This window comes from Clavelina lepadiformis, chromosome 5 (assembly GCF_947623445.1).
Source record: "Clavelina lepadiformis chromosome 5, kaClaLepa1.1, whole genome shotgun sequence".
Classification (NCBI taxonomy): domain Eukaryota; kingdom Metazoa; phylum Chordata; class Ascidiacea; order Aplousobranchia; family Clavelinidae; genus Clavelina; species Clavelina lepadiformis.
This window is the reverse complement of record NC_135244.1, coordinates 17,760,880-17,777,067: the sequence shown is the minus strand read 5'-3', so window position 1 is coordinate 17,777,067 and position 16,188 is coordinate 17,760,880. Positions and strand designations below refer to the sequence as shown.

General features: G+C 35.5%; 1 protein-coding gene and 3 long non-coding RNA genes across 5 annotated transcripts in view; all 4 read right to left on the bottom strand.

The window, feature by feature from the left end:
• Positions 1-16,188, bottom strand: part of LOC143461311 (solute carrier family 22 member 2-like) — a 162,342-nt gene that overhangs the window by 43,066 nt on the left and 103,088 nt on the right. The gene's annotated exons all lie outside the window — the stretch shown is intronic.
• LOC143460214 (uncharacterized) lies at positions 1,453-3,078 on the bottom strand. The gene is made up of 3 exons (XR_013117836.1): positions 2,955-3,078; positions 2,099-2,136; positions 1,453-1,597 (listed from the first exon to the last, which is right to left on the bottom strand). It is a non-coding gene; the product is annotated as an uncharacterized LOC143460214 (long non-coding RNA).
• On the bottom strand, positions 3,805-4,967 carry LOC143460432 (uncharacterized). The gene is made up of 3 exons (XR_013117879.1): positions 4,861-4,967; positions 4,537-4,574; positions 3,805-4,035 (listed from the first exon to the last, which is right to left on the bottom strand). It is a non-coding gene; the product is annotated as an uncharacterized LOC143460432 (long non-coding RNA).
• Positions 9,166-15,124, bottom strand: LOC143459795 (uncharacterized). 2 transcript variants are annotated; one of them, XR_013117781.1, is made up of 2 exons: positions 14,718-15,124; positions 9,166-9,967 (listed from the first exon to the last, which is right to left on the bottom strand). It is a non-coding gene; the product is annotated as an uncharacterized LOC143459795 (long non-coding RNA). The 2 variants fall into 2 exon arrangements; XR_013117782.1 differs by lacking the exon at positions 14,718-15,124 and adding an exon at positions 10,052-10,494.

The following is a 16,188-nucleotide window of genomic DNA, read 5'->3' as shown; positions in this document are numbered from 1 at the left end:
TTACTTCAGTTGATAGTTGAAGCGCGGCGTCGGTCTTCCTTGTGGTGTTTTTCCATTGGTAAGCTTCCCATTGAGCAAAGTTCGAGGGAGTCTAGAGGGCTCCATCTGTATTACGAGGCTTGCCCAGCGGAGCGAGATATGGCAGCTTCCACACTGGGCAATGAAGCACGGTTAAGGATCTCTTCGTTGCTAACTCGCGCCTCCCAGCGAACTAACATAATTTGTCTTATATTTGTCTTCTTTGTCTGTATACTTTCTAATCAAAATCATCAGATTAGTAGTAGTAACAATTAAAAGTTTTAAAGTATTTCTACTGAAATAAATCTTGTTTTATTTTAAGAATGTTAAAACTGTAGATGTTTTTTTTTAAAAACAAGCGAGCGCACAAAGTTCAAGTCATCGAGTTTCGTATCTCGGCACAACGCACATATTTAACCTTATAGACATGGTGTAGGTGATACTTAGTATTTTTTAAACTTTTGGTTTGCTGAGTTGTTTTTGTCGAAAAAATTATTAAAATGCAGATATTGACATTCTCCATATAGTTCTATACAGCTGTCAGAATTGTGTGAAAGCACAGCATTCCGGCAAGTTTGGAAATCCTTCAGTTTTTACTGTTGACGATAATTAACTAACGACCAACAACGAGCGTGCTGTTTGTTATTGATGCAGCGCATGCGCATGTCAAAGCGCGCAACGTTTATGACAAGACACTTTAAACAGAAGTAAGTAATGAACGTTTTGCGTCACGTTTTTTGAAAGTAAGATCCTGAATTCGACATTTCCACCACGGTTGAATAATTTGAAAACGCCAACACACCTTTACGTTTAAAGACTGGCGTTATAACTATAACTTTTTATGCATAAAATTTCCTACTCAATATATTTGACATTGAAAGAGCGAGGATATTCGACGCCAAATTTTATTTTTATACCAACGCTGTTGAACTGCACGACCAAGGAAATACAAAACCGATGGAATGTTTTTTTACATCTTCTTTCATACTGCAGAGTAGCCAGTAATACAACTCTTGTTAATGACTTAATGTGTAAGTGTTATGCCTGGCGTCACTATTAAAGTTAGGATATATCTTGTTAATTACTTTGAAGGAGAACGTGTTGTCGTTTAACATAACAATTTGAACTCGGAAATAGCAAACAAGATTTTAGGCTTTCAGCAAATAAATTTAAAGTAGGACATAAAGCCTTGTTTAGTCGCCTGATCAAAGTTATTATACTGTTTACAGCACTCTATACATGTGCCATGTCTTACGAGGGGCACGTGAAAACTTTCAATTACAATCAGGAAAAACGATTTATCCATATAATTGTGGTTTCACTGCAAAATATAGGACATTGCTTTCATTTCTCAGCATGTGTCGACCCACAAACAAATTCTATAAACATACTTTCCACCTTGAAGTAAACAAATTGCACAAAGACTCCCATACATATTATGTTCAGGTGTTTATTGCAATATCAGGTTTATGACACGACCCGAAATCACAATAACTTGTGTTTCAGTGAGTGAAGGCAATATGTTGTCAACCGGCACAGCATTCCACGCCGTCGTTCAACTCATCATTGCCTCCAAAACCTATATTTTTGGTTTGGTTACGTTAGTGAATTTTGTAGAACAAAACGAATTCATAATGAAACAATTGAATTATATGCCAGAAGAACGAAAAATTTAAGCACCAATTATTGTAATAAACTTTGATACTGTTATGAAATTTATGGCAATCATCGTCATGCATTAAAGTCCACTTGACAAACTGAATTTTCAAAATGAAAGATTAATCAAAACTAATTAATTATATATGGTGTAGCAAGGCGACCCCAAAATACAGAATCCAGTATAAAAATTTTAATAAAAAGGATAGGTTGTGCATGCAAAAGTCTATATGCAATCATGCCCAGAATTTCAGTTATCTTGGACGCTTAGCATGAAAGCCATGTTGCTTTCAAAATATGCTTTTAGTGGATTCAAGTGGGCAATCAACTCAACTTGCATACGTAGCACAAAACTTAATTTCCTGGAGTTTTGTAGGTTCTAATAAAATCGTTAAGGTTTTTTTCGGTCACCCTGGATACTCACCATCATTGTCAAGATTCAAGACCGCATCTTTCAGACCCCTGATGGTGCAAAATAAAACAGCTTTAAACTTATTAACAAATGGTTTGCAAAGCATGTTAAGAATTCAATTCCGACAACTGATTGTTTACAGTAACCTACACCCTTACACTGAGCATATGACGATGTCCAGCGATATGTAATAATGTAATGATAAACGCGAATTCTGGTAACAATCTTGTAACTATAGATGTGTTACAGATTTTCTATTGCCAGGTCCTTCTCCATCGCTTTCACGGCCCACTCAAAGCCAACAAGCCTCTTTTAATGAAGTCCGATTGTATTTCGATATCAGATTAAAAGCACTCCACTCCGCCTTTGGGGCTTGACTTACGGTGCACACGTTTTACAATCAAAATGGTAAAATATAATAAAGCAACCAGGGCAGTTCTGAGCGACCAACATCCACGACAGGTCTTCTTCCTAACCGCCCATACCACGACTGCCATGAAAGCCACCTTTTTCTCGCCAGCTCATCTCTCCCGCCCGAAGCCCATGCGGGAAACCAACCGAAAACAGGACACGTATGAATCTGCACTGGACCACATCGAAACACTTGAGGCGGTATAAACAACGTGAAAAAACAGTGGACAAGCGAAATCAATAAAATCAGATCATCAATAGAAATAACAAACAGAATAAAAGTTAACTGATAACTAAAGATAACAAAAGCGTGGGAAGATGCACGAAAAACAAACAAACAATAGTGCGAAATATTATTTCGCCACACATGTGATAAGAAAATAACTTATAACGACTTATTTAATATTCATAAAAAAACAAAATTAACATACGTCAATGGGTTAACCAGCTTACTTACATAGGATGCAATCCTTGTACCGGCGTTAGATCGGCTGCTAGCACAAGCAAGGCAAACACCATGAAGATCACAAAAGATTTGTTCATCTTGATCACAAGTTGTCTACTTCCCAGATTAGCGCAAATGTATGAAATGAATTAGCAACAAGGATTGCTTTTATAAGATTCTTTTATCATTATCCACCAATGATGAAACTTCACGCAGGACAACGCCTTCAAATCTGACCAATCTCATTGCGCCAAATATGCCTCATACTGCGCATTACCTATCTGCGCATTATCTGGCAGCGGCGTGAAACTGATATATTCAATTAATCTCGTCTGATTCAGACAAATTATTTGAATATCAGCACCGCGGTTAACTTAGTTTTTGACTAAAAGTCAATTTATCATAATCAGGAGTACGGACAGCCAGTTGCTGGGATTCCGCATAGTCCTTTACAAATTTCCACATGATTGCTGTAATTTGAAAACGCTATTTTAAACGCTGTCATTATTTCACCGGAAATGCCGTGCGTTGAAAACTCTTTTCCATGGTTTTTCGTCGATGTATAACTTAAATGTTACAGCATAGTAACCTAAACTTAATGTAAATGTACTTTCTAATCCAATTCTAACTTCAATTAAACGCTAAATATAGTTAAATCTAGCTTTTTGTATATCTTTCCTCCAAATAAAACAGCACATAAAGCCTTGTTTAGTTGTTTGATCAAAATTATTATACTGCTTACAGCACTCTATACCTGTGCCATATCTTCCCAGGGGCGCATAAAAACTTCCAATTACAATCGGAAAAACGATTTATCCATATAATTGTGGTTTCACTGCAAAATATAGGACATTGCTTTCATTTCTCAGCTTGTGTCGACCCACAAACAAATTCTATAAACATACTTTCCACCTTGAAGTAAACAAATTGCACAAAGACTCCCATAAATATTATGTTCAGGTGTTTATTGCAATATCAGGTTTATGACACGACCCGAAATCACAATAACTTGTGTTTCACTGAGTGAAGGCAATATATTGTCAGCCGGCACAGCATTCCACGCCGTCGTTCAACTCATCATTGCCTCTAAAATCTGTATTTTTGGTTTGGTTACGTTAGTGAATTTTGTAGAACAAAACGAATTCATAATGAAACAATTGAATTATATACCAGGAGAACGATAAATTTAATCACCAATTATTGTAATAAACTTTGATACTGTTATGAAATTTATGGCAATCATCGTCATGCATTAAAGTCCACTTGACAAACTGAATTTTTAAAATGAAAGATTAATCAAAACTAATTAATTATATATGGTGTAGCAAGGCGACCCCAAAATACAGAATCCAGCGTAAAAATTTTAATAAAAAGAATAGGTTGTGCATGCAAAAGGTTATATGCAATCATGCCCAGAATTTCAGTTATCTTGGACGCTTAGCATGAAAGCCATGTTGCTTTCAAAGTATGCTTTTAGTGGATTCAAGTGGGCAATCAACTCAACTTGCATACGTAGCACAAAACTTAATTTCCTGGAGTTTTGTAGGTTCTAATAAAATCGTTAAGGTTTTTTTCGGTCACCCTGGATACTCACCATCGTTGTCAAGATTCAAGACCGCATCTTTCAGACCCCTGATGGTGCAAAATAAAACAGCTTTAAACTTATTAACAAATGGTTTGCAAAGCATGTTAAGAATTCAATTCCGACAACTGGTTGTTTACAGTAGCCTAGCTACACCTTACACTGAGCATAAGCCGATGTCCAGCGATATGTAATAATGTAATGATAAACGCGAATTCTGGTAACAATCTTGTAACTATAACTTAGATGTGATAAGAAAATAACGTATAACGACTTATTTAATATTCATAAAAAAACAAAATTAACATAATTTAAAGGGTTAACCAGCTTACTTACTGAGGAGGCAATCCTTGTACCGGCGTTAGATCGGCTGCTAGCACAAGCAAGGCAAACACCATGAAGATCACAAAAGATTTGTTCATCTTGATCACAAGTTGTCTACTTCCCAGATTAACGCAAATGTATGAAATGAATTAGCAATAAGGATTGCTTTTATAAGATTCTTTTATCATTATCCACCAATGATGAAACTTCACGCAGGACAACGCCTTCAAATCTGACCAATCTCATTGCGCCAAATATGCCTCATACTGCGCATTACCTATATCTGCGCATTATCTGGCAGCGGCGTGAAACTGATATATTCAATTAATCTCGTCTGATTCAGATAAATTATTTGAATATCAGCACCGCGGTTAACTTAGTTTTTGACTAAAAGTCAATTTATCATAATCAGGAGTACGGACAGCCAGTTGCTGGGATTCCGCATAGTCCTTTACAAATTTCCACATGATTGCTGTAATTTGAAAACGCTATTTTAAACGCTGTCATTATTTCACCGGAAATGCCGTGCGTTGAAAACTCTTTTCCATGGTTTTTCGTCGATCTATAACTTAAATGTTACAGCATAGTAACCTAAACTTAATGTAAATGTACTTTCTAATCCAATTCTAACTTCAATTAAACGCTAAATATAGTTAAATCTAGCTTTTTGTATATCTTTCCTCCAAATAAAACAGCACATAAAGCCTTGTTTAGTTGTTTGATCAAAATTATTATACTGCTTACAGCACTCTATACCTGTGCCATATCTTCCCAGGGGCGCATAAAAACTTCCAATTACAATCGGAAAAACGATTTATCCATATAATTGTGGTTTTACAGCAAAGTATAGGACATTGCTTTCATTTCTCAGCATGTGTCGACCCACAAACAAATTCTATAAACATACTTTCCACCTTGAAGTAAACAAATTGCACAAAGACTCCTATATATAATATTTTTAGATGTTTATTGCAATATCAGGTTTATGACACGGCCAAAATTACAATAACTGGTGCTTCACTGAGTGGAGGCAATATGTTGTCAACCGGCACAGCATTCCACACTGTCGTTTAACTCATCATTGCCTCCGAAATCTGTATTTTTTGGTTTGGTTACGTTAGTGAATTTTGTAGAACAAGACGAATTCATAATGAAACAATTAAATTATATACCAGGAGAACGATAAATTTAATCACCAATTATTGTAACAAACTTTGATTCTGTTATGAAATTTATGGCAATCATCGTCATGCATTAAAGTCCACTTGACAAACTGAATTTTTAAAATGAAAGATTAATCAAAACTAATCAACTATATATTGTGCAGCAAGGCGACCCCAAAATACAGAATCCAGCGTAAAAATTTTATTAAAAAGAATAGGTTGTGCATGCAAAAGTCTATATGCAATCATGCCCAGAATTTCAGTTATCTTGGACGCTTAGCATGAAAGCCATGTTGCTTTCAAAATATGCTTCATAAAGCCTCCGCCGCGTTGAGTTGAAATTTAATAAAACTTATGTATAACACTGTGTAACAGAGAGCAAATGAATTTTTAAAGTGAAACAGACATGTATGCACGAGTTTCATGATCTGACAAAATATGCGACATCCCTATTTTAATGGCTGGTACAATTTTACCAGAAAATACCTTATAGGTTAGGTTTGAAGTTAACTTTTTACACCGACTTGTTAATTTAAATGTCATAACTCATAACATAATTACCTAAACCTGACCTAAATCTTCCTCCCACCTTATATGTAACTTTCTTGAATAGGTGAAATTAACTTTGTGGCATATACCAATTCTCCAAATATAAACTAATATCTTTTAACAACGGATTACGTGACTGCATTGTCTTGCATTGAAGTTGTCACCCTTTATTTTAATAGAATTTTTGACCTATGCTGAATGTAGTTCCGAAGCCTTTGACTATAAAGAATAAAAATGCATTTTATCATGTTTTCATTATAACTAAAAGTTTTGTTGTATATTGTCGCAAATACTTGGCTGGCTTATTTTGCCAAAATAGCTTCCGATAGATGTTGCTTATAAATAATCTCACTTAAAAAGCTGATTATCTTGTTTGGATGTTGAGAAATAAAATTGTATTTGGCGACAGGAAACCGAACGATAAACTACCAAATTGTTGGTAACAAAACTTACGACCTTAAACTTGGCTTAATTTTGTTCATTGGTTTGTATAAAAGGTAAATATTTTATAAATATATCCCCACATCAAGTCAAAGTAGTGATTGATCATTGTTCAATACTGCAAGAGAACGTGCTACTATAAGCGTTTGCTCTCTGGCGCCACCATCACCTCTAGTCTGAAACTATAAAACACTGAGTGTTGCGCTTTGTTGTGGTTACCCGTTACTTACTTTGTCAATGCTCTGTTTTTAAACACCCCGTCATGCTGGACCTTCGACCTTCGACTTCTCGATTTTAGTTTCAAGATGTTTGAAACATGTCATCTGCTGAAATGAAAAATTGAAACTTGGCTGAACTTGCTTTGGTGAAAATGAACCCGGGTATAAAACTATCCAATTAATATCCGGATACGAGTTTCACAAATACCAATAATTACTGTTTCTAGGCGCCACTCATCAGGTAATACAAACCATGTACAAAGATAAGCTCATTGCAGTTGCATTGCATAGTTCACTGCATTGAATTGATAGGCTCAGTGCAATTAAAACAAGACATACACTTCAAGAATACACTTTTTCACTTTCAACATACACTTCAAGAAAAACCGTACCGATAAACATAATCTATATTTACATGTTCACTCTAAAAAAGCGTCCGCACGACAGCATATATATTGTGGTCTTGACCTATGTTCTATGCAAACTTATAAAAATTGCTAATTTCTTGAGCTACATTTCACGCTGTCGTGCATACCGCTTTGCCTACACTTTGTTAGAACAGTTTATCGAAAACAGGGCTCTCAATAATATTCGTTATGCAATTAATCGTCCCTTTACTATGTATTGTGTTATTGTGCTATGTATTATATTGCTTTCTGGTTCCTTGATGGTGACTTAGCTTTTATTATTCGCAAACATTACGCCACATTAGGTTGGGTTTAGCCCAACACCGACATTACCTCGATGGCAAATGACAATGCAAACGTTAAACGTCGTTTCCTAAACGGTGAGCTTCTTGCTATAGGGAAACATTAGTTCGTTATACGATGTTACTTACATGCTTCGTTATGCCTAAAAGTTGTTGTTCTCTGGTTAGTATTTTGCTATCGTGCGCAAGATATGTTCGTCGCAGAACGAAAACACACGAAGGCGTATGTGATGGTCAATTTGCACGTTTTCCACACTGAATGCGTCAGGGTGTTAGCTTTTGTGACGATCTTTCAGATACTTAAAAAGTTATATAAAGTACAGTTAATAATAAAATTCGTTCTTAGAGTGTCTATTAAACTTTTCCGCGACTGTCGCCATGGTTTTGTTCAGGAACTTATGTCAATTTCAAAAGTGTTTTTTTTTTCAAAGTGGTATTATTCCACCATTTTCCCCTTAAGCAAACGTAATCTAAACCATACCAAAACAATGCCCAATCACAGCACCATCGGAAAACTCCTGTCTTCCTGCCAGACTTCTGGGTTCTGGCGTTCTTATACATCTCCCAGGTTCACTGAAGGTTTTTTTTTGAAAACTGAATATAATTTTTCCATTGTTGACATCTATAGAGATAGCAACGCTAAATCAACTTGCCGAGCAATGTCGCTGTGAAGCAGCTCACCAAAAGAACAACGTCATTTGTTGTGGCTTTTGATATCTTCAGTTGATGAACTTAAAAGTTTATTTTGTAGGCTCGTGATATTAAATGGCTTAACAGGCGGACAAACACTTAAAGCTAAGATCTCTATGAATTTGTTGGACTATTACGTATGGCTTTAAATAGACCAATCAGAAGCCAGCATATTTGGTGTTGTTTTCTAGCCTGGGAATTACCCTAGCAGTTGGCGTGTTTCAATGTCCCAGGTCGCGTGTAGAATTAGGCCAAAATTTCTAGTGTCGACTTGCGCCTCTGTTAAAAGTTTGAATCGTGGTTTTTTGATAGCATTTTATGGAATGGTAGTCCAAAGCATACTAAATTGACATAAAAACTTTCAGAGAACCCCACGAAAGATTTGTCGAGTAATCAGTCTTTTAGTAAATTCATTGTATAATAAAACAAACAAATATTTTATGGAATTTTTTGGTGTGACGGCGCCTTAAGTTAATGCAGCAATAATTTGACCGCAAAATCAAACTGTTTATGTCCACGTCGCCTACAGCTCACAGCACTGCACAACTTCAGTTCACTTGATTAATATTAAATATTCACATAACAGATTTTCTGACACAACCATTGTAAATCTTTCATTATGGTCTGTATGTTGCTTTTATCAAAATGGATTATGAAGCAATAATCAGGTATATTAGGGACAGAAGTACATTTAACCAATCCAAAATATTGTGATGCTGCAATAAAATGAACGCAACATAAATACAAACATAACATAAACAAACAAACGCAAAACAATGCGACAGAAGAGTTATAAAAAGTTTTATAATTTTGATTTGTGAAATCGATAACTGTAATATTTATGTAACTTTTCAATTTTTTTCCTTTTTCAAACCAGGCAATCTATAAGATGGTCGTTGTTGATCGAAAAAACATTGCTTACTAGTGTCCCTTTGAAGTTTTCTTTTCTTAAATAAATACTGAAGACGAATGTTCTCTGGTTGATTTTCTATAAGAAAAAATTAAATATGGTTTTGACAAATTACATGCCGGATGATGTTTTTCAGTTGCAATACTTCAATATGACAATGCGTAAAAACGTCTAATATAGAAAAAATGCAATCGTAAAATAATAAATGTTCTTTTTTGTCATTTAATTAAATATCTTCTTCTTCTTCTTTCTTTTTCTTGCATGGCCACCATGGCCAGATTGACCTCCACGGAATGTGGTAGTCTCTGAAAACATAGATCAGCCATCCATAAATACAAAAACCAACAAATCCAGAAGAAAATCCAATAAGAGCCGCGTTGGTACTTGGCACTGGCATGGCAGCATACAAACAGAAGCGTTACCTTATCACTTTCAGTATCTGCATCAATGAAAAAAAATTGACGGAAAATTGTTTTATAGTAAAACTGCTTTGTGTAAAAAAACATTTTGTCTTGTTACTTACGGCTTGATTACTGACGTCAGTACCATTTTCATACGTAATGTAATCACATGCATTACTCATCGTTAAATGATAAAAGAATGTAAAAAATTATTGAACAGTCTCTTATATAATTGCAAATGTTATTACTGTACTATAAACACCAGCCTATATAACTTGGTAATAGTGCTGAGTAGTGTACTTCACCATAAATACGAGGTCACGTATAGATATAGATACTCGTATAAGTTACGCAACCAGTTGCCGAAGATATATAGGCGGTCAGGTTTTAAAAATGGTTACGCATTTTTAGGCTATTTATAGTTAAACTGAACTTAGATATACTGTAGATTAGCTTTAGATTATGTTATTACTTTTAAATAATGTTATTTAAATAACTAGATGCCGTGTCTGCTGGAATCTTTGAATTTTTTTCGATGAAATATTCCTATTTGTATTGTCAGTGCGATCTTTTACAACGCCATGTTCAATTAGTTAAGACAATTCAGACCTTATTAACATGCACTTATTCTCCTAAACCTTTTAAGGTAATAATAGAATGGAATAAACAATTGTACGTTTTGAATAACGTGTTGGACGAATTTTTATATAGTTATGTAGCCTACTTGAAGCAAATACTACTACTACACCTACTATACTGGACGATTGGACGTATTGTGACGTTCTGTCTTCGAAAAATCTGGTTGCATGACTTCAACTAGACTTTACTGCAAATCTGTCGATGGATCAAAAGTGCGTGTTTTTGGTAAAGCTGAGGTTATCTGTCAGGATAAATTTGAAATGTGATTACATAACCGCTTTAACTGCCAAGCTTTCTCATTTGGCTATCAGCTCTACCAATTGCTAAGATGTTTCTTATAACGCAGATTCAACACCCAATAATATAGGCAAAACAAGCAGGCAACACTTATTTCGGAATGACATCTCATACGGGCGTCTCCTAGTCTGATAGGGTTTGTTGTCTCTCATGATAACGTTGTAGCAATGTGGTTGTACTTGTAGCAGTGATGGAAACAAGTCTTAATTGTAGTGACACAAGTGAAGTCACTAACAGCGCAGGTTGAAGTCAAGTCGAGTCATTTCAATTACATTCCCAAGTCAAGTCAAGCCGAGTCAGTAACGTTTATCAAGTCGAAGTCTTGACACATGCCAAGTCACATACAAGTCACTATTTACGAATTATTTTTCGTTTTAGGTCGATAAATAATAAACGGCTTTTTGAATAATCGTAACGTAAATACAAGCATTAAATCTGATTTCATCTATTTCTAACGCTTTTGCGCATTCAACGGAATGCATTGCATCGTGATTTTTGAATAAATTCTTTCTCAAGTATAAAAACCGATTCTAAAACGATTTAAAATAACTTGTTTTGTGACTCGAGTCAAGACAACCGAAATTTCTACGTTGACACGAGTCAAGTCGAGCTTTTTAAGCACTAAAACACAAGTCAAGTTAAGTTTTCCCGAAAAGACAAAACTATTTCAAGTCATGAGTCAAAGCATAGGCTGTTTGACGTTCTATTAAACAAGCCATACTATAATAATTCGAGGCAAGACCAAAAACAAGTTGGCCTTAAATCAAACAATAGTTTCCTGTAAGTATATCGGATAAAAGATTTTTTATACTATGTTGTAGAAGCAGATACTACATTGCCAAAAATGCATCGCAAGTTTGCGTTTTATGACGATGTGGGCGTTGGTCATTATGACCTCACAATTTAAAAACAACATGCTTGATGACTGTGGTTTGCATAAGTATGATAGCAATCAAGTAATGATAAGATTGGTAGGTTAGCTAAAGCATTTTGGATGGAATCAAGGATTAGGCTAAGTCTCCATGTATTGGTAATTAGTAGCAGGTAATCTATATTTTCAACATAGAAATGTCACAGATGACAGTACATGTACTGGTAAGGCATTCTTGTATTTACGGCAATTACTGATATTGGACTAGGCTAGCTCCAACAGCCGAGACGAAGCTTGGTGAGATGTAGCTTAGCATCTACAGTCACTAAGACAGCAACGGTAAGCAAGTTCAAGCTTACTTGACGCAAATGTTATAGTTATACACTTAAAAACGCTTTAATTATATCTATTACTGTATTTGTCGGTAACACGAAACATTGCATTCATCCTTGATCCATACACCTGAGTGATCCACATTGTTTTTTATATTGTGACGAAATAATGGCCGCGATTCCCGTAATAATTAAGCCAAAAATGTAAGTTTCTTGCCATATACTACTGGTGATAACTTTTTATTCAGTACATATCTGTACGAAACTTTCTCCGGTATACGTACTAACAACTACTCGTTGATTTAAGGCCAACTTGTGTTTGGACTTGCCCCTCACTTTAAGAACGTTATTTTAAGGAATACGCTTAAACAACCTGTCCTTAGCACCTCAAGTTAAATATCATACCACGGATTTTAGTACCTTCTACTCTGATGATCTGATTTCTCTTGAATTTCATCGAAAATATTGGGTCCGTGGTTTCATACTCGTCAGCATAACAGTCACAAACATTTCTAAAGACGAAATGCAAAGAGCGTTTCATGACGTAGCCGCCTCAGGTTCCACGAGAAAAGCGATTTTAACAAGCAGCGCATGACTGAACAACATAGGCCACCACGGCGTTTTTCGTCAAGCATCAAGCAAGTTATTTGCAATCGTTTCAATGGCGTTTTTTTATTTTGCAACTGCTCATTTATCTATAGGATGTCGTACTGACAGTTAAAGTTCTTAAAGAGTGTTTTTTGCAACGGAACAGGCTATAATTTACAAGATGGCCAAGTTGCCACAGATATTAATGGTTCACGCGCCATTGGCAACCTGCTTCGACACTAATTCCTCTGGTAAGACCGGAAGGAGAATTACTTTGAGTGATCTTTCCGTAAATCAGCCCATTTCGCTACATCGTCGCCGCGTGTTCAAGCGCTTATAGCTTTCACTCTATCGATAGCATTTACTCAGTTCGTATTACTATTTCCTAAGCGTTTGTGCGCGTTCATCGCTTATAATATTTTGCTATCCTTGGGTACTCCCACTTTGCTGCTAACCGCAATCTCTTTATGACGTCATATTTTCTTATATACCTCTTGTAGTTCTCCCTGTTTATAAATACTTGCAGTGCAGTGCTCATCATCGCTTTTATTCCTTGCTCTCTTTACCTTTTGCGATTATCATGTTACATAGAAGTCACCTTTGTCTGTATTATGCAAATAGGCCTAACTTCACTTGTACTTAAATGCGTTTACAAAGTGTCGTTTAAACGAATAGGCCTACTTGCTTGCCTTTTTCTGTAAAACATGTCCCAACATCAAGCGCGCAAGCTTCAGGATTATATTGTTTGATATTCTTCGTGTGTAGGCTTATATGTTAAGCGTTTACGGCTCCTTCAAACCTTTTTTCGTCGATGAGAGTTTCCCTTGGGACGTCGTCTTCTCGTCCTACTCATTTCTATTTGTTGGAACCGCTGTGGTGTCTGCTGTGCTTAGCGATCGAATTCCAAGTTCATTAGATTTGCAACTTAGTGATCAAAATATCGACGCGTGTCAAGGAGCCGTCATGGGATGGATCTGTGTGTGTTGGGTGCGTTTTATTTTATATGTAGTTAACTAGTTATCGCTCGCATATTTGCCATCTTACAACCTTGCCTAATGTTATTTATAGTTTGCTTTATTACGCACGGTTATTTTCACCACTTTTGCCATATTTGCTAATCTCTACAAATTGTCGTTTTGTAATTTTGACGGAGGAGTTTCAAGCGAGCGGTGATGGAAATGACATCACGTCCTAAGTTTAACCAGTAATATGAGTAGTGTATGAATTCTTATTGTTCATTAATTTAATTCTAAACCTATAACATGCCTCTGTAAATAGCGGTTGTAGCCTTCGTGACGATTACAAAGTTTGGTAGTAATAATACACTCCCAAGCATAGTTGCATGGCAGAGCATTACAGTACAACCATTCCCATCAGAAATTACTGTAATTGCAAAATATTCCTTAATATTCAAAACGTTATAGATAACGTGTTTTTCGTCATCAAACTCGCTTGCTCTCTGCTGTCGCTTAACGTCTTGTTTTTTTTGTCATCTAATACGTTTTATTGTAAGCAGTGTCGTGTTTGAATCACCACAGAGGTAAAAGTCGTCACACTGACTTTCGTTTGCTTTACAATTTGTTGTTCCATGGGTATGGTGTAAATTTTGTGTTAATCGGCATCAAACGTAAAATATTTTTAGTAATTAAATGGTGCAGTTGACATTTAACTATATGTAGTAGCTTGATCATTAATAATGTAACCTAATATTGATTAAATGTTATTACTGTAAATCTGTAATAAACCAAATGAGAAGTGCTAAAACTTTTGATGATGTTACATATAGTACATATATACGTGTATGCTTACACGATACATAAATTTAGAATATATCTTTCTAAAAGTATATTTATTCATAAAAAACAAGCACAAAAAACGTTCTGTAAGCAGAGTACATGCTTGTAATAAATGAAAATGGTTAATACAAAAAGCAATTCGTTTAGGCCAAATTTAAATCAAAAGCATGTAAGCATGTAAGCATGTATTTTGCCGATAATAATAAACCACAAAAATACCTGTAAGTTTGATGTTTAGCCAAATTATGGGCTATGTTTAATTTACCTGTATTTGTTTTTGTCAAGTGGTTTCCAGTTGACTCAATGTGCGCTGCACTGTTGCCTTTACTTATTTACCGTCTTTTTCCTAGCTACACCTACCAACCACGCAATCTTCTTCATTTGCGTTGTCAGGTTTTTAAATTGCTTTTCAACAAATTTACACATACGTTTTTCGGCTAGTCTACGCATTTCAAAATTTAGTTTGTAGACTGATATTTTCAGTCTACAATTACTATGATCACGCCTTTCAGATCATCGCTATTAAAAAAATAATCGGTAAATTTGAAATTCTTGCCTCAAGCAGAAAGACCAAACTTTTGGATATTTTCCCCACAAGTCGCCACAGCGGAAATTCTCTCGTTTATCCTGGCTATATACAAAGGTTCTCATCAATTATGTTATAATGTGCGGTTTGCTTGTTTCAGAGTGTTCATAAATGCCACTTCATATAAAGAATAACGACTATTCGAATTTAAAGCATCAATGACTCGGTTTTAGTATTTTTGCCCATCTTGGTTCTGCAAATCAAAGTAGTTTAGCGTAAACATTTGAAAGAAAATTATCTCGCTTAAGGCGAAGTTATTTGTAAAAACATGCCTTGCCTCAATTTTGTTTAAATCATTTCTTTTCCTTTCACTTATGAAGGAAAGTAAAGTTTTTTAATAGGTTCAAATTTGCAAGGCCGACAACTTCTCAACTTCCAATTCAATTCAATTTTCAAACTTTTATATAATGTTACTCAGCAAGGACTCTGTATTGTTTAGATGACACGGCATTTTTCGTACCATCTATCTTACCCATACTAAAACCTGTACCATCTGGTGCTGGTAAGTCTTCCTCGAATAGTTCAAATATAATTGCATAATCCCAAAAGCTATACCACGTTTATGGAAGTTCCCGTTCGTTACCAACGCAAACATGTTTGTAGGAAAAATGACACATTTTTTTAGCTTAATGTTTGCTTGCTTTGAATTTATTTTCCTGTTTTGAGCATCGCTAAAAAATAAAAAGCTAATTTATGCCGCAAAAATTATGCCAGCTGGTTTTGCAAAGGCATAAATTTAAAATATAAAACTACATCAAAGGATGAAGTTGATGTAGATGAAACTGAGCAACAGAGTATCATATGTGCAGACTACAAACACCACTTTCCGTCACGTCACGCCGCCTATATCATAAACTTGTTTCATCACACGACAATACAAAAGGTGCATTTTTTATCGAACTTTCCAGCGCAGGAAGTCCAGGTACTCTGAAACGTGCAAAGTGCAATGCACCGCACAAAATGGCAATATATCAACGTAATGTCACAATAATTGGTGGTTGCAAGACTTCTTTGATCCGGTTACATGCGATCGTCTCTGATTAAAAGCGAAAATACAAGCACAAATTTATGAAAAAAGAAATAAAAAACGGTCGAGGTTTCTTTTTTTAGCCGACCGCTATAATAGCCTGAAGTGTGATTAGCTAATACT